This window comes from Eubalaena glacialis, chromosome 10 (genome assembly GCF_028564815.1).
Source record: "Eubalaena glacialis isolate mEubGla1 chromosome 10, mEubGla1.1.hap2.+ XY, whole genome shotgun sequence".
Taxonomy (NCBI): Eukaryota; Metazoa; Chordata; class Mammalia; order Artiodactyla; family Balaenidae; genus Eubalaena; species Eubalaena glacialis.
This window is the reverse complement of record NC_083725.1, coordinates 10,655,934-10,680,501: the sequence shown is the minus strand read 5'-3', so window position 1 is coordinate 10,680,501 and position 24,568 is coordinate 10,655,934.

The following is a 24,568-nucleotide window of genomic DNA, read 5'->3' as shown; positions in this document are numbered from 1 at the left end:
TTTTTGGCCACGCCACAACTTGTGGGATGTTAGTTCCCCGACCAGGGATTGAACCCGGGCCCTCAGCAGTGAAAGCGTGGAGTCCTAACCACTGGACTGCCAGGGAATTCCAAGGCAATTTATTCTTAAGCCAGGAAAAGATGGAACAAATGTGAAAAACCCACAGGAATCTTTACAACTCAGAAACTGTGAAATAGTGACCATTTAAAAAAGTGTTTGGTTAAAAATAACCACTAAAGACAATTTTGAATATGGTGCTTTAACTCCAAGTCCCTATGTCAAGATATTTCAGAGGCCCCAGATATTTATAAATGATTTTAAATAATTGTATGAAGTATTTTATACCAGTGGTTCTCAAATGCCCGTCTTTAGACAAGTGCCAAATCTTGATAAATTTTTCACCCCTTTGTAACAAAACTATAAAAATAAGAAAAATGTGATTATACGTTCATTAACCTAGGTATGCAATTAAAAGGGCTGCCCTTTTTTTCTGCAAAAACACTTTCTTTGTGAATTATTGCCCTTGAAGAGTAAGATGATGGTAACCATAGATGCTGGATTTAAAAAAAATATTACCTGGAAAACTGAAAAAAAATATTACCTGGAAAACTAATAAACCCTGAGCTGGCTTTATTTATTTACCCGGGCTTTTTGTGGGACTTTTTGTTTGCTTGCTTGTTTTTCTTTTTTTATAATTCATAAACATCTAAGTCTGGGAACCATGCAGTTTACAAAGTGCAGGTGCCACTTTGGCCACCAGATGGCAGAGCAGTTCTATTGATACATTTGACGTCTTGAGGCTCCACCTTCTGCTACCTATGCCCGTTTGCCCTTGGCAAACAGCACCCGTTCATTTTTCGAAAAATATCTTATTTCCTCTTTTTAGGATTTTCCCCTAAGGAATATTTTGAACAGAAGTATTTTACATCTCAGCCTAGAAATGAATTTCCCCCACGGTGTTGTGTTTAGACTTGCCATCTATTTTTTTTTTTAATTCATTATAAGTCTCTATTAATAAAACAAAGACCTCACCGAGCTGCTTCAGAGGTACAGAAAGATGATGTGCCGTAGAGGAGGGGAGAGGAAAGGAGGGGAAGGAATCGATCCTAAACATTTATCCTTCTCCCGTCTAACCCCAACCCCCCGGCATCACACACACACACACACACACACACACACACTGAAGCTCAGAATATGTAGGAATAGGGACACTCGGGGAGGGAGGAAGGAAAGGGTAGCTGGTTTAACCCAAAGGAATATGATTCCTTAGGTCCGGAAAACAGAGCCACTTACTAGAAACAAAGGGGCGCGCCATACTGCCACCCAGTGGTGTGTGTGAGCTGCTTTCTTCTAGACTCATGCTAACAAGACCTTTCTGTAGATGCTTCACCTGGTGGCTCAGGCCATGGTCTGGGAGGACTTTATATGACACCTATTACACCACTCTTCTGTCCCCACCAGCACCTGATGGTGTCAGGTCCAAACCAGTATATTCATAGACCTCTGAGTCACTGGCTTGTCCGAATGCCAGGCCTGTGAGGACTTGCTCTCTGCCACCTTGCAATTCTAGTGAACATCACAAAGGACCACTCGTGCACCCTAAGAACCAAAGTGTTACCCTAGCGCCCCACTGTTATCTGAGCAAGAGACTCATAATCATCTCATGTGGTCAACTTTCTATAAAATCCCCCATTTCAGAAAACCTGAGTAAATCTTCGATTCTCCCCCAAATGCTTTGTCTTAGCAGGAACTGACTGGCTGCAGAAAAAGTCCCAGGTCTTCCTGAGAGCATCTTGCTGAAGCCATCATTTTCTCGTCCTAGGCCAGGAGCACAGAGCCTAGGAAAGGACCCAGGGGCATCTCTGGGTGCAGAAGAAGGAAAAAGCAATCCTACATCAATTTGGCCTGAGATGTTGAGAGATGTTCAGAGTACCTGAGCTTAGTCCCAAATCCCCCTTCCTTCCTACCTTCCTTCCTTCCTCACTCACTCCCTTCCTTCCTTCTGCATTTTTCTTCCACTTCCCAGACCACCCCTCCTCTACACTTTGGAATGTGACATACCTGGGTTCAAATTCAGATTACCTCCCTTGCTAGGTGGGTGACATTGTAATGTTTCTCGACTTTGTTTCTCATCTGTAAAATGAGGATACAGGAACCTCACCAGTGCCCTCGTGTAGGGCTTCACCCTCTCAGTCTAACCTTTCCTTTAAAACATCCCTGTGCTTCCAAATTACATGCTCTGTTTCTGCATTCTCATCAAAACTCATTTTTCTTCAGTGTCAGGCTATGTCAGTTTTGGAGAAAGCAAGTTCATTGAATTAATGTACGATCATGTGAAAATGACTAATAATAGCCTCTCCCTCTTGGATCCTAGACTTACAAAATCCTCTGTCAGAATTGTAGAACTGCCAAATGCTAGAAATGAGGGAGAACTTAAAGGTCATCTGGTTCAAATCCCATTTTCTCCAAGTGATGCAACTGAATCCTGAAGACATTAAGTGGATGGTGTGAGTCCCAGAGTATTTCCTAGAAGAGCCCAGACTGGGACACAGTAGATGCAGCGTACTGACCTCTGCCCAGACTCCTTCCAGTATTCCACACTGCCTCTGGGATTCTAGTCCTGCCTGTCTTCCTTGGCTTCTTCCCATTGCCTGCTTCTGAACCCGTTGGTACAATTCTCCTCCCCTCCCCTCTCTTCCTAATTATCACCATCTCACGCAGGTGATGCAAAGACCTCACGCACATTATCCAGACCTCAATACTTGGAATTCCTTAGGGAATGACCCTCGGCTCCACATTTAAGATAAGTTAGAATAGAGTTATTTTGTAGGAACAAGTAGAAGAAATTTCTGGAAGAGAGAAAACTACATGAGCAAAGGCATGCAGATGTGGAGTGTTTATATCAGTGAATGTAAGACTGCAAATAACGTAAATACAAACTGAAAGGAAACAGATCAGACCTCAGTTTCAAGTGTGAGAATGAAAACAGCTGATAACAGAAGGAGACGACCAGGAGAAAATAATGTGGTTAAGGATTCAGCTGCCACATCTAGTAAGTTTATTATGGGAGAAAATCAGAAAGGTGGGTTGCAGGTGGGAAGAAAGAATCCATGTAGAGGAATAAGAGTGGTCGGACAACACAGCCTTACAAGACTTTGTCCTCACCGCTGGTCCTACCTTTCCCATCCCCACTGCCCCAGGGAGCTTTATAAAACATGAATGCTCAGGCCTTCTTGGCAAATTAAATCAGAATTTCTGGGAGTGAGGCTGCTATAATGTTTGTGTTCCTCCCCCCTTTTCCGAAAGTCATATGCTGAAATCCTCATCCAGAATGTGATATTAGGAGGTGGGGTCTTTGGAAGGTGATTAGGGCATGGGGGTGGAGCCCTTATGAATGTGATTAGTGCCCTTATAAAAAAGGCCCCCCAAGAGCTCCCTCACCCTTTCCACCATGTGAGGACACAGAGGGAAGAAAGCCACCTATGAACCAGGAAGTGGGTTCTCACCAAATCCCAAATCTGCCAGCATCTTGATCTTGGACTTACCAGCCTCCAGAACTGTGAAAAATTAATTCCTGTTGTGTAAGCCACCCAGTCTATGGTATTCTGTTATAGCATTCTGAATGGACGGAGGTCTAGGCATTGGTAATTTTTTCCCTGACGTATTATGAAAAAGGTCAAAGCTGCAGTGTAGTTGGAAGAATTTTATAGTGAATATGAGTAGATCTACCATCTAGATTCTACCATTAATATTGTTAATTTTATTTTTTAAATCATGGAGTAATATTAACTTATTTTGGTATATAGGTCTTTGAATTTGAACACATGTATATATTCATGTAACCACCACCTAGGATGTAGAACAATTCCATCACCCAAAACTCCCTCATGTTCTCCTTTTATAGTCACACCCTCTCTGCCCTTCTAACCCTGGGCAACCTCTGGTCTGTTCTCTATAACTACAGTTTTGTCTTTTTGAGAATGTCATGTAAATGGAAACATACATTATGTAACATTTTGTGATGGTTCTTTCACTCAGCATCATACCTTTGGGACTCATCCAAGCTGTTACAAACATCAACAGTTTACTATTTTTTATTGCTGAGCAGGCTTCTATTTTATGCATGTAACATAACTTATCTCTTAACCTGTTGAAGATATTCAGGTTGTTTCCAGTGTCTGGCTATTACAGATAAAGTTGCTATAAATATGTGTAAAGGTTTTTGTGTATACTTAATTTTTCATTTCTCTAGGGTAAATATCCAGGAGCAAGAATGCTGGGTCATAGTAAGTGTGAGTTTAACTTTACAAGAAATGTCCAAGCTTTTTTCCAGAATGGTTGTTCCATTTTTCATTCCTACCAGCTATGTATGGGCGTTCCAGTTGTTCTGCATCCTTCTCAGCACTTGATATGGTCGGTAGTTTTTTTTTGTTTTGTTTTAAATATTTATTTATTTATTTATTTGGCCGCGCCAGGTCTTAGTTGTGGCACGCAGGATCTTTGTTTCACGTGTGGGATCTTAGTTGCGGCATGTGGGATCTAGTTCCCTGACCAGGGATCGAACACGGGCCCCCTGCATTGGGAGCACAGTCTTAGCCACTGGACTACCAGGGAAGTCCCTGGTCGGTGTTTTAATTTTAACAATTCCAACATGTGTGCAGAGGTATCTCATTGTGGTTTTAATTTGCATTTCCTTAATGCATAATGATGTTGAATATCTTTTCATTATCTTATTTGTTGCCCATATATTCTCAATGGTGAAGTGTCTATTCAAGTTTTGCTCATATAAAATTTGGTTGTTTGTTGTCTTACTGATGAGTTTTGAGAGTTCTTTCTATATTCTAGATACAAGTGTGTTTTTTGTCAGATACATGATTTACAAATATTTCTTTCATTCTAGAACTTGTTATTCTCTTAACAGTGTCCTTCCCACTTTAAGTAGAATGTAGAAATTTTACCACCATATAGGGCTATTTATACACACTGTTTTATGTTACAGTTGTCTTATACATTACATTTACATACATTAAAACCCCATCAGGCAATGCTATAATTTTTGCTTTTAAACTTTGAATATACTTTAAAGAACTAGAGACGAGACTTCTTTGCTCAAAACTATGCATATGATTTTAGAAAACCATATGAGGTGGTTGACTTCCTGGGAAAATATTAATTACTTAAACTAAGAAGTGGAAAACTTAGATCAATTACCATCAAAGAATGAGAGTTAAAGAAAAATATAGACTCTCTAGAGTTTGGGGCTTGACAGGAATACTATCAAACATTAAGGGAAGTGAATGGATACTGTGTACAAGTGATACATCACGAAATAGCTAAATAAGCATGTTGCTTAGAAATATGGATGGCAATCACATAAGAAGCAGCTGAAAATAGTTCAGTGGACCGCTTCCCTGGAGCAAATTACCCAAGTTCCCACAAAGACTCCCTCCCCTTTGCTTGGAATACAGATTTCAATCCCCTCTGATAGGCCTCCATTCTTCTTCATTCTTTTCTCCTACAGACTCCCTACTTCATCCAGGTTAATAGACTTTTTCTGCACACAAATCATCTCCTACCCCAGGGTGTATGAATAATACCTCTTTTTGAAATACCTTCCATGCCCATAACATTCTCCCATACCCTCCTGGCGTTCCCAGGTGTTCCTTTACCTAGGCGACTGCACTGTTTCACCTGCCTTAGTGAACGTCTCAGCATACTGAGACTTAAAGATGCATTGATATGTCCTAGATGAGTCTGGCCTCTGGCAAAATGCTAGGCAGCCAGCTGGCACTTTGTGAATATTTGTTGAATTTTGTTTCAATAAATATTCTCCTCATGTGTCTTCCACATTTTGTCCCTCCAACTAGACTGTCAGAGCAGCTCCAGAATGGTCACCCTTTTCTCTGGTTGTCCACCATTTCTAGAGTCACCCTGGCTAGACTATTTGGGAGGGATGTGAATAAACCAAAAAAATGCCATGGCCTTTCTGGGGGTGCCTGGTGAGTCCCTGCTTCATGGTTTCTCACAATGAGTTACAGAACAGTGTTGTCTCCTGAAATGTTAGTAGATATTCTGTAGAAAGGATGGGCAGCCTCTAAAGTGACCCCATTGATCACTACCTCTGGTATTCACAGTCCTATGTAATCCCCTCCCATTGAGTGTGGGCTTGACGTATTGACTGACGTCTAATGAATGAAATAGGGCACATGGGCTGTCATTTCCAAGATTAGGTTATAAAAACACTGTGTCTTAAAAAAAGAACAAAATCAGGGACTCACACTTCTTGATTTCAAAAGTTGCTGTAAAGCTACAGCGATCAAAACAATATTGCTTCCCTGGTGGCGCAGTGGTTAAGAATCTGCCTGCCAATGCAGGGGACACGGGTTCGAGCCCTGGTCTGGGAAGATCCCATATGCCACGGAGCGACTAGGCCCATGAGCCACAACTGCTGAGCCTGCGCATCTGGAGCCTGTGCTCTGCAACGGGAGAGGCCGCGACGGTGAGAGGCCCGCGCACCGCGATGAAGAGTGGCCCCCGCTCGCCGCAACTGGAGAAAGCCCTCGCACAGAAACGAAGACCCAACACAGCCAAAAATAAAATAAATAAATAAATTAAAATAAAGAGAAATAATTTTTAAAAAAGAAAAAAAAACTGTTAAAAATGTTAAATGTTATGTATATTTTACCATAATAAAAAAAGTAATTGAAAAAAACACATCTTCCATCTTGGTTTTCTCTCTCTCTCTTTTTCTCATCACTCACACGGAGGGAAGCCAGCTGCCCTGTGGAGAGACAGTCCCGGGGAGAGGCCCTCATGGCAGAAACCAAGGCCTGCAGACAGCCACGCAGGTGAGGAGTGAGTGACAGGTGGATCTTGGAAGGCCTGTGGACCGTGGGCCTAACATGGACCCGCCCACACAGAGCCTGGAGACGACTGCAGCCTGTGAGAGACCCTGGGGACCACCTGATGGAGTCACTCTCAGATTCCTGGCCCTCGGACAGTGTGAGAGAATGAATGTTTGTGGTTTTCCGCTAAGTTTTAGAGTGCTTTGTCACACAGCGGTAGATAACCAACGCGGGCCCCGTGGTCAAACACATCTGGGGAATGTTCCAAACTGTATACCTTTTTTGTAGATTCACAAAGAACATCAACATGTGGAAAGGAAGGAAGGGAAGGAGGGAGGAAGTAAGGATGGAAGTGCTGTAAAGAAAAGAAAATCCATTAAACTTTATCTCTGTGATACACAAATTTACTTGACTATCAAACCCTTTCATTATGGAACACCTATTAACATTTCACAATATAATGCTATTCTAAGAAACATAATTGGGTAACTATATATATATTTTTAATTTGCATACAACTTGTAAGTTCTTTATAACTATTAAATCATTTCGAGGACCAGAAGGATTCACCTCTCAATAACAGAAAACTCAAATTTTAATGGCTAAATAAATATAGATTTGCCTTTCTGACTTAAGAAATCTGGAGGTAGGTAGCTGGTAGCACTGGTTCAGGAGCTCGGTGATGTCAGGGTCACAGTATTGGTGATCCGTCTCTTTCCCTCATGATGATGCCTCTGGGTGGCAAGATGGACACACCAGCTTCAAGCCTAGTAGCAATTTTCAAGAAGACGAATAACAGTGAGGCCAGTCCTGTCTGCCCTTTTTTATCATAAGAAGCAAATTCCTTCCAAGGACGATTTCTACTTGTATGTTCTTGCCCAGAACTGTGTTTCCTGGCCACTAATATCTGAAGGAGAGGTTGGAAAAGTGAGTATCTCATCTGCGCTGCACACATTTCTGCCTTGAGCAGGATTGGGATTTATTAGCAGAGAACAAGGGGTAAATGGATGCTGAGTAGGCAAATTATAGGGTCTGCAGCACAAGGTAAAAAAGGAGCAACAGGCATCTACCCTCACTCCTGGAAAGACAATTCAAGGTTCATGTGAACCCTAGCTGTATGTATTCATGAAATAGTTAAACTACAAAACGGTAATGAGGCAGAAATTACATTTTTTAAGCCCAGCTGCCTCAGAGGGACAGATATTTGAGGGGGGGACAGAGGAAACAATTGTGGGGTAAGGAGTTTATAGTCGTAGGATGAAAATCTCTCAGGAATAACTCAGCTGGGAAGTTGTTCTTTCCCTGCCAAAATTCATTCTAAAAAATCCCCTCACTTAACAACCTCAGAGGGTATTATCATAAAACTGGAGCAAGTCTGTGAACATCTAAGTAGAGTTCAGAGGCAATCAGAACAGAAACTGCCAGACAAGTGCAAATCCAGGTGGCAAACTTGAAGCAGTTCCAGGATGAATGACCAAGGACCCTTTGCAATTGGTGTGCCCAGAGGTGATGATAAAAGTGAGATGAAGAAAGAATTTGAAAAAAAATAGCTACATGTATATGTATAACTGAATCACTTTGCTGTACACCTGAAACTAATACAACATTGTTAATCAACTATACTCCAATATAAGACAAAAAGTTTAAAACAAAAGTGAGATGGGTACTGTTGGGACTCACAGAAAATAATCAGAAAATGACCACAAAGGGGGTTGGGAGAATCTTAACCAAAATCAAAACAGACATGTACCAGGCATTCCTGACCAAGAGTTTCATGAATATCCTGGCAAGGAGGTATTGGCCAGAATCAGTTCAGAATTGCTGTCATTGCAATTGCTCTGTCCAATGTTGAGCACGTTCCATGGCCAGAAAGGGAATTACACGTTACATCTATTGTAGATGAAGGATGTCGCCTGCCACGTAAGTAAACAAAGGATGCTGCAGCCATCAAGCCAGCAGCCTCTGTAGCCACCCCAGCGGTGCACCCTGAGGGGACTCAGGATGAAGAAAAACAGGATACTGGCCCTAGATAGCTAAGATGCATATCAAAGAAATGATTTCTTTAAGCCCAGACTCTGGCATCTTCCCATACATGGAAAAGTGCTAAATTCATTAACTGGAGATATCTAGTTTTCCTTTAATTAACAGTAATATTTTGATGTTCCAACTACCTGCATTTTTATTCCAAAAACTCCTATATATCCTGGCTCTTCCCTTACCTCTTTGGAACAGTCCCTCAGAGCTATCTCAGAGGCTGTCTCCTGGGCTTGAGTCCTCAGTGTGTCTGCCAAATAAAACATAATTCTCAACTTTTAGGTTGTGCATTTTTTTCAGTCCACACTATGTTATCTTTATCCTCACTGTGCCTATGCACATAAATCCTATTTTCCCCCAATACACAAATGAAAAGAATAACATTCAGAAAGGTTTAAAAACTTGCCCCCACACGACATTGGCATTAAGTGGCAGATGCAGGATTCTGACAAAAATCTCCATGTCTCCAAAGCCCAAGCATTTTTCACTCTATCCCAGGGCCACTTCTGGTCGCTACGACACAGGAAACCTCTATCAATAACATTTTCTTTTCTGTATTTTGTTGAATAGGTTTTAACTGCTCAGTAAATTCGGTTCAATCTAGTCTTTAACACTTTACTATGTGATCATTTTACTTTTTCTTTTTTAAGAGGTGCTGTTTTATTTTTTACTTTTATTTTTTTTAATTTATTTATTTGGCCACACCATGCAGCATGTGGGATCTTAGTTCCCCTACCAGGGATCGAACCCGTACCCCCTGCAGTGGAAGCACGAAGTCTTAACCACTGGACCACCAGGGAAGTTCCCATTTTACTTTTATAATTTAAAAAATCTGGGCTTCCCTGGTGGCGCAGTGGTTGAGAATCTGCCTGCCAATGCAGGGGACACGGGTTCGAGTCCTGGTCTGGGAAGATCCCACATGCTGCGGAGCAACTGGGCCCGTGAGCCGCAATTACTGAGCCTGCGCGTTTGGAGCCTGTGCTCCGCAACAAGAGAGGCCGCGATAGTGAGAGGCCCGCGCACCGCGATGAAGAGTGGCCCCCGCTCGCCACAACTAGAGAAAGCCCTCGCACAGAAACGAAGACCCAACACAGCCAAAAATAAATAAATAAATAAATAAAAATTGTATTAAAAAAAAAAAAATCTAATGGCAGGACTTCCCTGGTGGCACAGTGGTTAAGAATCCACCTGCCAATGCAGGGGACATGGGTTCGATCCCTGGTCCAGGAAGATCCCACTTGCCATGGAGCAACTAAGCCCGTGAGCCACAACTACTGAAGCCCATGCACCTAGAGCCCACGCTCCACAACAAGAGAAGCCACCGCAATGAGAAGCCCACGCACCGCAAAGAAGAGTAGCCCCCACTCGCCCCAATTAGAGAAAGCCCACGCTTGGCAACGAAGACCCAACCCAGCCAAAAATAAATAAATAAATTAATTGATTAAAAAAAAATCTAATGGTGTAAGAACGTATTAGAGACTATTCATTTGCTCTGGCTGCCATAACAAAATACCACAGACTGGGGGGCTTAAATTACAGAAATGTATTTTCTTGGAGTTCTCTTCTGGAGGCCAGAAGTCCAAGATCAAGGTGTCAGCAGGGTTGATTTCCTTTGAAGCCTCTCTCCTTGGCTTGCAGCTGGCCACCCTCTTGCTGTGTCCTCACGTGGTCTTTTCTCTGGGCACACACATGTCTGTGTCCAAATTTTCTCTTCCTTAAGGATATCAGGCATATTAGATTAAGGCTCACCCTAATGGCCTCCTTTTAACATAATTATCGTTTTAAAGAGCTTGTCTCCAAATACATTCATAGGGCTTCAGCCTGTGAATTTGGTGGGGACACAGTTCGCCCATAACAGAGACTCTAAGTCAGATCCTAGAAAACCCTATGGACAGTGTTTTGATTGAATGATTGACAAATATACCCATCATCTTGGCTACCAGGGACCCATCCCCAAAGTTTCTATCGCTATGACTCTTAAGGGATCCTGGGATGAATTAAAAGACCAAGACCATTTGGTCAGAAGATTTATGAGATCGTGCTGAAACAACACATCATGAAAATTAGGTAATGTTTCAGTTTCAGTCTGAATCACATAGAAAGGTTTTCAAAAGATTTTACATTAATTCCCCAGGGCTCTCCCTAATCATGCCCCCAATCACCATGGAAGGCCAGTTGCGGGAAGCCTTGAAGGCCCACTGATAACATCATCATAACTGCTCTTCATTCTGTTGGGAATCAGGCAAGATTTACAGATTCTGATGATTGTCTCTTGCTCCTAAGTACTGAGAGTATCTGTGTTTGCCTTCCCAAAAGAGAAACTGTAGATTTGCAACCAAGAAAAGATCATATTTTGTTTGAGAATTTCCTGTGAAAAGTCGATCTTTGCCCAGGAATTATACATATTTGTTTTCGGAAGTTTTTGTTAAAGAATAGGGAAGGAGGTCCTTGTTCCCATGGTGAGCCACAGCCAACCCTGCCTCTGCAGGAGACCCTCCAACACTAGCAGCTTCAAACAGGCCCAGGGAGCTGCGTGCCTGCTGCCTGGGAAAGGAAAATCTGATTGTAAATATTATCTGTGCTTCTAAGAACATTCAAATGCTGCCTTTGCCGGCTACAGACATTTCAAATACCAAATGTAAAGACAAGACCCAGGTTGATGTGACTGTCACAGTCATTCTTAATATCAGCTTTTGATGGAAAAGAGGACTGAGAAACAAGCCCTGCTGAGTTCACAGTTCTGTAGAGAACCTGCTGCATCTTCATTTGTTCCAGGCCCTTTCCAGCCATGTGGCTGACAGGGTCTTGGTGCTCCGGCCAGGTGTCAGGCCTGTACCTCTGAGGTGGGAGAGCTGAGTTCAGGACATTGGCCAACCAAAGACCTCCCAGCTCTACATAGTATCAAGTGGTGAAAGGTCTCCCAGAGATCTCCATCTCAACGCTAAGACCCAGCTCCACTCAATGACCAGCAAGCTACAGTGCTGGACAACCTATGCCAAACAACTAGCAAGACAGGAGCACAACCCCACCCATTAGCAGAGAGGCTGCCTAAAATCATAATATGGTCACAGACACCTCAAAACACACCACCAGACACGGTCCTGCCCACCAGGAAGACAAGATGCAGCCTCATCCACCAGAACATAGGCACCAGTCCCCTCCACCAGGAAGCCTACACAACCCACTGAACCAACCTTAGCCACTGGGGGCAGACACCAAAAACAACGGGAACTATGAACCTACAGCCTGCGAAAAGGAGACCCCAAACACAGTAAGTTAAGCAAAACGAGAAGACAGAGAAACGCACAGCAGATGAAGGAGCAAGGTAAAAACCCACCAGACCAAACAAATGAAGAGGAAATAGGCAGTCTACCTGAAAAAGAATTCAGAGTAATGATAGTAAAGATGATCCAAAATCTTGGAAATAGAATGGAGAAAATACAGGAAACGTTTAACAAGGACCTAGAAGAACTAAAGAGCAAACAAACAATGATGAACAACACCATAAATGAAACTAAAAATTCTCTAGAAGGAATCAATAGCAGAATAACTGAGGCAGAAGACCGGATAAGTGACCTGGAAGATAAAATAGTGGAAAAAACTACTGCAGAGCAGAATAAGAAAAAGAATGAAAAGAATGGAGGACAGTCTCAGAGACCTCTGGGACAACATTAAACACACCAACATTTGAATTATAGGGGTCCCAGAAGAAGAAGAGAAAAAGAAAGGGACTGAGAAAATATTTGAAGAGATTATAGTTGAAAACTTCCCTAAAGTGGGAAAGGAAATAGTCAATCAAGTCCAGGAAGCACAGAGAGTCCCATACAGGATAAATCCAAGGAGAAACACGCCAAGACACATATTAATCAAATTATCAAAAATTAAATACAAAGAAAAAATATTAAAAGCAGCAAGGGAAAAACAACAAATAACATACAAGGGAATCCCCATAAAGTTAACAGTTGATATTTCAGCAGAAACTCTGCAAGCCAGAAGGGAGTGGCAGGACATATTTAAAGTGATGAAAGGGAAAAACCTACAACCAGGATTACTCTACCCAGTAAGGATCTCAGTCAGATTCAACAGAGAAATTAAAACCTTTAGAGACAAGCAAAAGCTAAGAGAATTCAGCACCACCAAACCAGCTTTACAGCAAATGCTAAAGGAACTTCTCTAGGCAGGAAACACAGGAGAAGGAAAAGACCTACAATAACAAACCCCCAAAAATTGAGAAAATGGTAATAGGAACATATATATCGATAACTACCTTAAATGTAAATGGATCAAATGCTCCAACCAAAAGACACAGACTGGCTGAATGGATACAAAAACAAGACCTGTATATATATGCTCTCTACAAGAGACCCACTTCAGACCTAGGGACACATACAAAATGAAAGTGAGGGGATGGAAAAAGTAATTCCATGCAAATGGAAATCAAAAGAAAGTTGAAGTAGCAATTCTCATATCAGATAAAATAGACTTTAAAGTAAAGACTATTACAAGAGACAAAGAAGGACACTACATAATGATCAAAGGATCAATCCAAGAAGAAGACATAACAATTGTAAATATTTATGCACCCAACATAGGAGCACCTCAATACATAAGGCAAATGCTAACAGCTATAAAAGGGGAAATTGACAGTAACACAATCATACTAGCGGACTTTAACACCCCACTTTCACCAATGGACAGATCATCCAAAATGAAAATAAATAAGGAAACACATGCTTTAAATGATACATTAAACGAGATGGATTTAATTGATATTTATAGGAAATTCCATCCAAAAAAAAAACAGAATACACTTTCTTCAAAGTGCTCATGGAACATCCTCCAGGATAGATCATATCTTGGGTCACAAATCAAGCCTTGGTAAATTTAAGAAAATTGAAATCGTATCAAGTATCTTTTCCGAACACAACGCTATGGGACTGGATATCAATTACAGGAAAAAATCTGTAAAAAATACAAACACATGGAGGCTAAACAATACACTACTAAATAACCAAGAGATCACTGAAGAAATCAAAGAGAAAATCAAAAAATACCTAGAAACAAATGACAATGAAAACACAACAACCCAAAATGTATGGGATGCAGTAAAAGCAGTTCTAAGAAGGAAGTTTATAGCAATACAATCCTACTTCAAGAAACAAGAAACATCTCAAATAAACAACCTAACCTTACACCTAAAGCAATTAGAGAAAGAAGAACAAAAAAGCCCAAAGTTAGCAGAGAGAAAGAAATCATAAAGATCAGATCAGAAATAAATGAAAAAGAAATGAAGGAAACAATAGCAAAGATCAATAAAACTAAAAGCTGGTTCTTTGAGAAGATAAACAAAATTGATAAACCATTAGCCAGACTCATCAAGAAGAAAAGGGAGAAGACTCAAATCAATAGAATTAGAAATGAAAAAGTAGAAGTAAAAACTGACACTGCAGATATACAAAAGAATCATGAGAGATTACTAAAAGCAACTATATGCCAATAAAATGGACAACCTGGAAGACATGGACAAATTCTTAGAAAAGCACAACCTTCTGAGACTGAACCAGGAAGAAATATAAACAGACCAATCACAAGCACTGAAATTGAAACTGTGATTAAAAAACTTCCAGCAAACAAAAGCCCAGGACCAGATGGCTTCACAGGCAAATTCTATTGAAAATTTTGAGAAGAGATAACACCTATCCTTCTCAAACTCTTCCAAAATATAGCAGATGGAGGAACACTCCCAAACTCATTCTATGAGGCCACCATCACCCTGATACCAAACCAGACAAAGATGCCCCAAAGAAAGAAAACTACAGGCCAATATCAGTGATGAACATAGATGCAAAAATCCTCAACAAAATACTACCAAACAGAATCCAATAACACATTAAAAGGATCATACAACATGATCAAGTGGGGTTTATCCCAGGAATGCAAGGATTCTTCAATATATGCAAATCAATCAATGTGATAAACCATATTAACAAACTGAAGGAGAAAAACCATATGATCATCTCAATAGATGCAGAAAAAGCTTTCGACAAAATTCAGCACCCATTTATGATAAAAAACCCTCCAGAAAGTAGGCATAGAGGGAACTTACCTCAACATAATAAAGGCCATATATGACAAACCCACAGCCAACATCGTTCTCAATGGTGAAAAACTGAAACCATTTCCTCTAAGATCAGGAACAAGACAAGGTTGTCCACTCTCACCACTATTATTCAACATAGGTTTGGAAGTTTTAGCTTCCAAAACAGCAATCAGAGAAGAAAACAGAAATAAAAGGAATCCAAATCAGAAAAGAAGAAGTAAAGCTGTCACTATCTGCAGATGACATGATACTATACATAGAGAATCCTAAAGATGCTACCAGAAAACTACTAGAGCTAATCAATGAATCTGGTAAAGTAGCAGGATACAAAATTAATGCACAGAAATCTCTTGCATTCCTATACACTAATGATGAAAAATCTGGAAGAGAAATTAAGGAACACTCCCATTTACCATTGCAACAAAAAGAATAAAATACCTAGGAATAAACCTACTTAAGGAGACAAAAGACCTGTATGCAGAAAACTATAAGACACTGATGAAAGAAATTAAAGATGATACAGAGAGATGGAGAGATATACCATGTTCTTGGATTGGAAGAATCAATGTTATGAAAATGACTATACTACCCAAAGCGATCTACAAATTCAATGCAATCCCTATCAAACTACCAATGGCATTTTTCACAGAACTAGAACAAAAATTTCACAATTTGTATGGAATACAAAAGACCCCGAATAGCCAAAGCAATCTTGAGAAAGAAAAACAGAGCTGGAGGAATCAGGCGCCCAGACTTCAGACTATACTACAAAGCTACAGTAATCAAGACAGTATGGTACTGGCACAAAAACAGAAACGTAGATCAATGGAACAGGATAGAAAGCCCAGAGGTAAACCCACGCACCTATGGTCATCTTATTTTTGATAAAGGAGGCAAGAATATACAATGGAGAAAAGACAGCCTCTTCAATAAGTGGTGCTGGGAAAACTGGACAGCTACATGTAAAAGAATGAAATTTGAACACTCCCTAACACCATACACAAAAATAAACTCAAAATGGATTAAAGACCTAAATATAAGGCTAGACACTATAAAACTCTTAGAGGAAAACATAAGCAGAACACTCTATGACATAAATCACAGCAAGATCCTTTTTGACCCACCTCCTAGAGAAATGGAAATAAAAACAAAAATAAAGAAATGGGACCTAATGAAACTTAAAAGCTTTTGCACAGCAAAGGAAACCATAAACAAGACAAAAAGACAACCCTCAGAATGGGAGAAAATGTTTGCAAGTGAAGCAACTGACAAAGGATTAATCTCCAGAATTTACAAGCAGCTCATGTAGCTCAATATCAAAAAAACAAACCCAATCCAAACATGGGAAGAAGACCCAAATAGACATTTCTCCAAAGAAGACATATAGATTGCCAACAAACACATGAAAGAATGCTCAACATCATTAATCATTAGAGAAATGCAAATCAAAACTACAATGAGATATCATCTCTCACCGGTCAGAATGGCCATCATCAAAAAATCTAGAAACAATAAATGCTGGAGAGGGTGTGGAGAAAAGGGAACACTCTTGCACTGTTGGTGGGAATGTAAATGGATACAGCCACTATGGAGAACAGTATGGAGGTTCCTTAAAAAACTAAAAATAGAACTACCATACGACCCAGCAATCCCACTACTGGGCATATACCCTGAGAAAACCATAATTCAAAAAGAGTCATGTACCACAATGTTCATTGCAGCTCTATTTACAATAGCCAGGACATGGAAGCAACCTAAGTGTCCATCATCGGATGAATGGATAAAGAAGATGTCACACATATATACAATGGAATATTACTCAGCCATAAAACGAAACGAAATGGAGTTATTTGTAGTGAGGTGGATGGAGTTACAGTATGTCATACAGAGTGAAGTAAGTCAGAAAGAGAAAAACAAATACAGTATGCTAACACATACATATGGAATCTAAGGGAAAAAAAAAAAAAAGGTCATGAAGAACCTAGTGGCAAGACGGGAATAAAGACACAGACCTACCAGAGAATGGACTTGAGGATATGGGGAGGGGGAAGGGTAAGATGTGACAAAGAGAGAGAGTGGCATGGACATATATACACTACCAAATGTAAAATAGATAGCTAGTGGGAAGCAACCGCATAGCACAGGGAGATCAGCTCTGTGCTCTGTGACCACCTAGAGGTGTGGGATAGGGAGGGCGGGAGGGAGGGAGATGCAAGAGGGAAGAGATATGGGAACATATGTATATGTATAACTGATTCACTTTGTTATAAAGCAGAAACTAACACACCATTGTAAAGCAATTATACTCCAATAAAGATGTTAAAAAAAAAATTTTAATCTTTCAAAAAAAAATCTACAAACAATAAATGCTGGAGAGGGTGTGGAGAAAAGGGAGCCCCCTTGCACTGTTGGTGGGAATGTAAATTGATACAGCCACTATGGAGAACAGTATGGAGGTTCCTTAAAAAACTAAAAATAGAACTACCATACGACCCAGCAATCCCACTACTGGGCATATACCCTGAGAAAACCATAATTCAAAAAGAGTCAGGTACCACAATGTTCATTGCAGCTCTATTTACAATAGCCATGACATGGACGCAACCTAAGTGTCCATCGACAGATGAATGGATAAAGAAGATGTGGCACATATATACAATGGAATATTACTCAGCCATAAAAAGAAACGAAATGGAGTTATTTGTAGTGAGGTTGATGGACCTAGAGTCTGTCATACAGAGTGAAGTAAGTCAGAAAGAGAAAAACAAATACCCTATTCTAACACATATGCATGGAATCTAAAAAAACAAAACAAAACTGTTCTGAAGAACCTAGGGGCAGGACAGGAATAAAGACACAGACGTAGAGAATCGACTTGAGGACACGGGGAGGGGGACGGGTAAGCTGGGACAAAGTGAGAGAGTGGCATGGACATATATACACTACCAAATGTAAAATAGATAGCTAGTGGGAAGCAGCTGCATAGCACAGGGAGATCAGCTCGGTGCTTTGTGACCCCCTAGAGGGGTGGGATAGGGAGGGTGGGAGGGAGACGCAAGAGGGAGGAGATATGGGGATATATGTATATGTATAGCTGATTCACTTTGTTATAAAGCAGAAACTAACACACCATTTATACTCCAATAACAGAAACTAACACACTAATTATACTCCAATAACGATGTTAAAAAAAAAAAAAAAGAATAGGGAAGGAAAGTCTCTGTGTCAAACTAAGAATTTTAAAAAGCAAGGTGGGATGAGAGGCCCCTATAAAACTTGCTTCAAATCATGTAAGAGACTTATGTTTCAATTACACAAGTAGTCTACAATTTCTGCACTGAGAACTTCCCTCCTTCAAGGTAGACCCCTGGGTATAATGGCAGGGACATGGCTACAGACATGGCAGCCATCTCCTCTGTCATTTGCCTTCAAAGACCAAGTAAATTGAACCTATTGTGAGGCTCTGAACCCTTTGTATGCTCAACGACATCCACCTTCAGAAAGAGGGCAGGACCCGTGCTTAGAATATAGAGGCATTTCTTGACACTACATTTTGATGTCCTGACATTATCCTCTCATTGTGATGAAAAGAATCAAATTGTGAGTTGCACTCACAGAGGAGGAGTCCCAGATTTTGGCAGACCTAACACAAGCCCACGTAAGGAAGAGGTGGGAACAGAGATTCTCATTACCTTTTGGTCTAGGAGTCTTGTCTTGCCCTTTGCTCTTCCAAGATACATGGAGCCACTAATAAGTTCAGTCTTTTGGAGAAAAAGCAAGTCTCCTTATGTTATTAGAGATAAAGTTGTTTATTTTCAAGAAGGTGACACTGGAGAAAAAAAGTAATATACAAGGACAAGGAAAGGTACAAAAAGGACACGCAGAAAGTTTATAATGCAAATGTCTAGCCATCTGTATCCTTCTTCCTGGATGAGCTCAGCTAGCAAACAGGGTCTAAGGAAGGCATGAAAGTTTTCTGCTTTGGTGAATTACCAGAACTCTATGAATTGTCAAATCTCTTATGCTTTTATTACTGCTCAACACTAATATAAGGGGTAATGAGAACTACAGAATGTTAGAACCACAAAGATTCCCTTAGCCCAGATTTTTCAAACTTTATTTAGCTATACAATTCATAATTTTTTAAAAAAAGGAAAGAATGAACAGAAGAACAAACGAATGAATGGAGGGCAAGAGAGAGAGAAGCAAGGAAAAAATGACTACTTAATACATAAAGTGGAGGGAAGGGGGGCTGTTGTGCCTGAAGAAATGAGGGGTAAGGGGACTCACTAAACTCCCACCTTCTTTATAAGAGCCCCAGAAAGTTCTATAGAACATCTCGGTCTTCTGAAGCACAGTTGGTAAACCAATCATTCTAGTCCAGTCTTTTCCTTTAATAGAGGCAAAAACAGAGGTCTTGTGAGGGGGAACCCCTAGTGCAAAACCAGACCTAGAACCCAGATCTCCTGGCCCCAAATCCAAGGCTTGGAGAAAGAAATTTTCCTCCCTCCAACAGCTGCTGATGGAAAGATGAACCCTAAAGATGTCTGCTCCAAACAGTGTACTTCCTGATAGAAAACGTGAGATTAAACCAAACCCTAGCAACAATCAGGAAATTGATCTTCATAGCAAGAAACAAGCATGAGAAGGTGTGGTTAGAAGGTTTTGCTGGTGACCCATGTGCTGCGGCCACCAGAGCTCCAGAACCACGGTGGCAGTGTGCCCAACGGCCAGCCTCGAGTATCTATACATGGTGTGATGTCTGCAAACCAGCCTGACACGGCCCTGCATTGACACAGAAAACTTTTGTAAGTCTGTTCTTTCAGAGGAACAGGATTAGCACATAAAAATGTAAACGTGAATTAGCACCTAAAGGACAAAAAGCACTTACACGGTATCAGCACATAAGAACATCACACACAACACGGCCAACTCCTGGCCTCTGGGCCATAATGATACACCAAGCTTAGTAGAAATGTGTCCACTGTGATTTGTTTTAAAAGGAAAATGTGTGGAAGCTCAGCTGAAGTAGGGCTTATGGAAACTTGAGGAGGGGAACCACTGCATTTTGCAGGGAATGGGGATGGAGGTGAATTCCACACCTGCCTGTGGGGCAAGAACTGCTACAGTGATCACACATAGGGCATTGCTCTGGGACAGACCCTTGAGAGGCACTTTACATGAGTGTTCCTAATTGTCCCTACACTCCCATTGTCTTCATTTTTCAGAGAAAGGGAACTGGATCTCAGAGAAGGTGAGTAACCAGCCAAGTTTACACAGCTGCAATCTAGAAAATCAGTATTCATTCATTCAACAGATCCATGGCATGTCAGGCACGTGTAGGTGCTGACGAGTCCGTGGCCAACAAGAGAAACAATCTCCACCTCCCGGAGCATGTGGTCCATGGAAGGTACAGATGAGTGAACAGTTACCATGGAGCCCTGGGAGCCATCGGGTGACCAGCTAAAAGACATAGGGTGTCTGCCTGGCTTCAGAGCCTCCCGTTCTCACTGATGGGGAACCATTCGTGAAGAAAGCCTGTGCAACCTCAGAGACTCTCCCCAGAGCACTTAGCAACCTTCTCGCTAAGCTTCCCAGCAGAAGGGCTTCTGTTGTCCGAGCCTCCAAGTAGAAAGGAGTCATTTTCTCTCTAGGCTTGGACAACACGAGTACCTAGGGGAGGGCATCGTCCAGCAGACTGAAAGCTTAAAATTTTCCTTGTCTAGTAATAAATGGATAAGTTGCACCTCGTGTGTAAATTCCACCTGTGGAACTTGAGTGATGCTTCAGAAAGGATTCCCTTCTCTTAATTAGTTACGAGGAATGAGACCCCAACACAGACATATCCCCAGGAGTTCCCTACAGGGCAGCAGCTGATGTATTTACCTCTACACACCCACGTCCCACCATATTTCTCAGTGACGCTCTTCTCTTTCCAAGCCCTCCCACCGCCTCCTGTGGCAAACCCAAGTCCTTTAGCTCTGAAGGTATTGAATAAAAGCACCTTCTTGCAACAGCAGCTGCAGGGTTTCTCCCATTCTTCTGCCCTCCCTCTGTTTCCTCCCCAGCCTCCCTCCTCCTTTATACCTACTCTAACCCTGGCATCTTCCTCACTCTGATTTCTCCAACTTGTACCTTTCGCAGCTTCTTTCTCTTCACCATCCTCTGTAAAATTCAACGTAAAGGGAAGCAAGAAGGAAGTCGGAAGAGACTGTTCGGCTTTGCTTCATGGAGGTGGGACGTGTCTCCCATCCCAGTGAGTCATAAACTTGCTCCACCAATTTGAAATCACACAGGTTCTTTTCTAGGAAAAACCGATGCCTGGTCCCCACCCAAACATCCTGATCTAATTGGGAGGGAGCACAGCCCAGGCACCAGGATTTCTAAAAATCTCCCAGGCTGAGTCTAATGGGCAGCAGACTTTAGGGGTTACTGACCTGTATAGCTGTTCTTCTCAGGCGTGAGACATGGGTATCCACACGAAACGTGGCCTTCTGTCCGAACGGTAGAACCTGAGGGATTTGGAGTAAATGGGGGCTCATTTTGAAGATTCACAGCCAGCCTAACCCCTTCAGAACTGGCGCCTTTTGCCAGTCTCAAATTCAGACTCTCATTCTGGAGTGAATATAAAAACAGGATTATAAGGCAGCATTGAGTCAAAGCTAAAAAGTACTGTGAGCTGCTCTGCAAAAGACAAACAAGGGGATAGGGAGAGAGCGCATAATTATATTAGTCTGTCAAGTACAAGGTGGAAGCCAATTTATTTTTCATACAGGAGATGTCGACTCTGGTCAAAATGCTATCAGCTCCTTTAACTCCTCTTCTGGAAGGCCGCGGCGGAATCTACACTTTAAACATGATAAGCCTGAAGCTCAGGAAAATGAAATCATTGTCCTAGCGTCAGACAGTCCGTTTATGGTAGACCCAGAACTGGAAAAACTCAGGTGGCTTTTTTCTTTTAATATTTATTTATTTATTTGGCTGCACCAGGTCTTAGTTGCAGCATGCGGGATCTTTAGTTGCGGCATGTGGGATCTTAATTGCGGCATGCATGAGGGATCTAGTTCCCTGACCAGGGATCGAACCCAGGCCCCCTGCATTGGGAGCATGGAGTCTTAACCACTGGACCACCAGGGAAGTCTCAAACTCAGGTGTCTTTTGAGAATGCTCAGGCAAGTTAAGACTGCCATCAAAATTCTGCTAACGCGGGCTTCCCTGGTGGCGCGGTGGTTGAGAATCTGCCTGCCAATGCAGGGGACACGGGTTTGAGCCCTGGTCTGGGACGATCCCACATGCCGCGGAGCAACTGGGCCCGTGAGCCACAATTACTGAGCCTGCGTGTCTGGAGCCTGTGCTCCGCAACAAGAGAGGCCACGATAGTGAGAGGCCCGCGCACCGTGATGAAGAGTGGCCCATGCTTGCCACAACTAGAGAAAGCCCTCGCACAGAAACGAAGACCCAACACAGCCATAAATAAATAAAAATAAATAAATTTTTTAAAAAAAGTTGAGTCTTTTAAAAAATGTCAATAGTCTAAACATGCCAATTAAAAGGCAGAAATAAACTGAATAAAAGCAAGAACTAACTAAAAAAAAAAAAAAAAATTCTGCTAACGCTGTTATTATTATCTTATCAATAACTCATTACTACCACTAAGATTTACAGTAAGAAGTACATTTGTCTGCAGCACTGCCGTAGACAAGAACACGATGATGACTTCGGGATGACCCCTCCCCACAGAGAAATTCTTGTATTAGTCCTCTTCATCTCTACCTCACCCCCCAGAGCCTCTGATTGGATTTCCTGATGATGAGATCACAAGGTTTTCACTGGAAAGTGACACATTAGCCTCAGTGACTGGGTGGTCCTGACAACAGGTAGCCGAGCGCCTTGGTTTTTGAGTGCAGTCTGCTCCCCAGAGGCAAGAAGCCTTCTGCTGAGTTTACATAAGTCCCCAAAAGGTGACTGACAACCTGCTGTAGAGGGAGGCGCCCTGGTGGGGACTCGAGCCCCGCACCCCAACCCTGGCTCTCCACTAACAAGCAGTGTGGTCTTGGCCGGCTGTGCCAGCTCCACATCTGGAAAATGAGGGGCTTGCACAGGATCATCTTGAAGGGGACCTCCAGCTCTCAGATTCACGGATTCCACGATCTGACACACAGAAAACCACGCAGAGACAGGCAGACTCAGAAATGTGCAGCTCCCTGGAGTTCCATAACCATAACTGAATAAGCTTCTTGGAGTAGACTTGGAAGTTGGGGGAATTGAACGCCTCATTTGATGACAGGAAACCTATGTGTGAACAGATTTTCCAAGATATTTCATATTTTAATTGTTCTGCCCCATAAATATAGTCTTGTCAGACTATAGTGCAGATAGTTGGATAAGAAAGGCACAGTATGGGACTTCCCTGGTGGGGCAGTGGTTAAGAATCTGCCTGCCAATGCAAGGGACACGGGTTCAATCCCTGGTCCGGGAAGATCCCACATGCCGCGGAGCAACTAAGCCCGTGAGCCACAACTACTGAGCCTGCACACCACAACTACTGAGGCCCGCACCTAGAGCCTGTGCTCTGCAACAAGAGAAGCCACCGCAACGAGAAGCCCGTACATGGCAAAGAAGAGTAGCCCCCGCTTGCCGCAACTAGACAAAGCCCGCGTGCAGCAATGAAGACTCAACGCAGCCAAAAATAAATAAATAAATAAATAAATAAAAATAAAAATAAAAAAAGAAAGGCACAGTTTTCGGGAATTCCCTGGCAGTCCAGTGGTTAGGACTCCACACTTTCACTGCCAAGGGTGCAGCCAAAAAAAAAAAAAAAAACAGAAAGCTCAGTTTCTATGGGCATAAACCTTTCAGACCTGCTACACATCCTTGACTTAAACGGAGCAAGTGTACAGTTGCACAGCCTTGTTCTTTGGATTTATTCCGCAGAAAAGACACATTTATGTATTTTGTCTCAAAATAATGCTACTTAGTAGAGCACCCTCACATATATTACCTCCATTTAAAGTTTTAGGAATCGTTTTCTTTGTCTGTCAGCCTTTCAAGATAGGTGGTACTACAGTATGTTATCCTACTTTACAGATGACAAAATTGAGGCCCAGGAAGGTTAAATATTTTGTTAATAAATATCAGAGTCTCTGCTGACTCAACTCTGGTCTTCCAACTTTATTTCCTGTTCATTTTTAATTCAGAAAAATAGCAGTTTCTACCCTTAGAAAACTTAGCTACCACTTGATTTGGTGTCTTGAATTTGGCAGCTATAAAACAGGTTTACTAGGATGAGACAGGGATCAAATACTGGTTCAGGGTCAGAGTCGATGACTATAAACTAATCTGAAGGTTCAGAGTCAGACTCAGGACTCAGTGAGCAGGCTCGAGGCACTCGTATGCGCTGGGCCCACGATACTGATCTTCATGATCACCTAAAGCTGTTTTGTGCAACTAAGCATGGCTATTTGTAATAGAAGCCAGGCTGGGTGTTGGAAGCAGTGGTCCTTCAGGCTGACTCAGAATGGAATTGGTCTATAGTCTTGCTACTCAAGTAGACTGGGGCATCACCTGGGGCTTGTTAAAATGCAGAATC